Below are 2,397 nucleotides of genomic sequence, written 5' to 3'. Positions count from 1 at the left end.
GGGGGGGGGGCATCAAGGGGCGTCTTTCAGTAATGATATAGATCTGGTTTGGTGGCATCGGTATTTTAAATGATTAGCCTACGAAACTCCCAGGCTCACATCGGCCCGACCTTATGTCCTTACGAAAAGCACTTGATACGAATTTTCCCATTTGATTCGGTTCTATTCGAGATAGACAATAAATTGAAAGGTGCAGCCTCATAAATAAACTTGGAGCGTTGAAAAAGATGTAAAACCTCTGCAATGTGGTGCAATAGTATAGTTTCGTTCTTTTCCCTTATTTTCTTCCTAATGTATGATTGAGTAATAACAAGTGCCCACGTCATAGTTCTAATTTGGTCGCTCTCGTTCTCGTTTGTCTCTTCTTTTTTTTTTTTGGGGGGGGGGGTAACAGTTTCACGGCACCTGCGACACGGTAAGGTCACATAAGTGCCAAAGAGTATAGGTGTTACAAGAGAGTAACAAAAACGTAAAATGTAGGAGAAATAAGGAAGGTAGAATAATGTTTGATAACAAAGAACCTGTCAACCACCTTCTCTAGATCTTTTTTTCTCAAAACTTCAGAAAATGACAAAGGCTCTTATAGAATGACTCTGATGTTATTGCTTTAAGACTTAAGTAAAGACATTGTTTGTAGGAGGTGTAAAAGTAAAAACTTACCGGCTTTGTGATGTTCGATGCCAGCCATGATAATGTTATATTTGATTCCACCTTTTCCAGAAAAAAAGAAGGGTCACACACTACCACATCGCCACCTCTTCCTGTACTACTCAAATCAGGCAGGTAGCACTCCCATTGGAAATTGCGCGTGATGCAGACTACAATGCCAAATGTGCAACATGTCTACACAATATCTTTATGATAGCATCACTCTGAAACCATTGGTTTTATACAGAACACTTTAGTCTCTGAGACAAATCTGCTAGTGTGCTGCAAGTGGTAACCCCTGAAGAAATGAAATTCACAACATACTAAACCACATCAGTTGCACTGTGGTGAGCATATTTCACATGGTTTTATTTTTCTTTCTATAATGACCGCAAATTGTGAAATCATTTATCCATTACCGGTACAAGACAGATCAGAAAACACGATATCTTCACCATTAGTTCAATCTACTCTCTGCACAAGATCTCGCTGCACCTGACTCACTGACACTCACGATACATACAATGACGTGCACGCACAGAAATAGTTAGAGTTGGAAGAAATCACGAAATAAAGTACCCGAACTTAGTTACTGGTGGTGCAACCTGATACTCTTGGTGGAGTATTTCATCCCCAGATTTAAAACATAATATGCTATGGTTAGCTAAATCAAACATTAAAAAATGTAGGTTTTTTTGTATAAAAGAGGGTGGTACCGAAAAGTCATCAGTTAGCGCATACATTAGTTGAGATTCTGAGACATGATATCTGTGCAACCAACGCCCCATGCACAGAAAGCCTATAGCGGTGCACTGAAATTCACAGCACATTATACATGTAATATTACACGCGGCGCTGCTGTTACCATAAGGCAACAATACATTTTAATCGCGAGCAGTGGAATCAACACAAATTAACGGGAACATACAAAGTCGAGAGCATTATTCCTCATGCAACGATGACGACGACGACGACGGAGACAACTAAAACAACCAGCTGTTTCCACATGGAACTTGAAATTCCCGGTAGATGTATCAATTCGACAACAACATATAAGCTTACACATGTATACTTTTATAGCACAACATATGTCGACATAACATTTCTGATAACGTAACCACAAATCACTTTTATTAAAACAGTGAGCGCAAACGGTATATGAAGCATTGTTCCTCAAGCCACAATGCACTTGATGCACTATGCTTCTAAAACACATACAGCGACTTGTTCAACAATATTACCAAATTTATATCACAATTTCGATTGTTCTTAGTCGACGAAACAACAAAATCGTTACTATTAGAAAAGGTCGCGAAAGACTGCGTCTCAGACATCGTTCCCAGTGCAACAATGAACACCTGATACACCCTATCCCACCGCCCCTCCAACACTAACACGCGCGACTCTGTGAGCAAAAATGTTACGTTTCGCCACGTCTATTTGTAGATAGATCTGCCGCTGAGGTGAAAGAAAGAAAGCAGGAAAAAATCGATTCTAGCCACAGTTTTCAATTCTAACAGCTTGCTTTATATAATATTTGGGAGGAGAGAAACAAAAGGGAACAGGGGGATGGGCGGAAGGAAAAGAGGACATTGAGGGTGCTATCCGGACGTTGGACAGTAAGTGGCATCTGAACGTCTGAACCACAGAGACAGGAGTGGGGACAGACGGACCATTGTCAACAGATACACTGTTAAAAAAGACGGTTTCATAATTTTGTTTTAATTTTCTTTGTTTTGCTTTTTTTTG

Source organism: Aplysia californica, unplaced genomic scaffold, assembly GCF_000002075.1.
Source record: "Aplysia californica isolate F4 #8 unplaced genomic scaffold, AplCal3.0 scaffold00102, whole genome shotgun sequence".
Classification (NCBI taxonomy): Eukaryota; Metazoa; Mollusca; class Gastropoda; order Aplysiida; family Aplysiidae; genus Aplysia; species Aplysia californica.
This window is presented reverse-complemented; position numbering follows the sequence as displayed.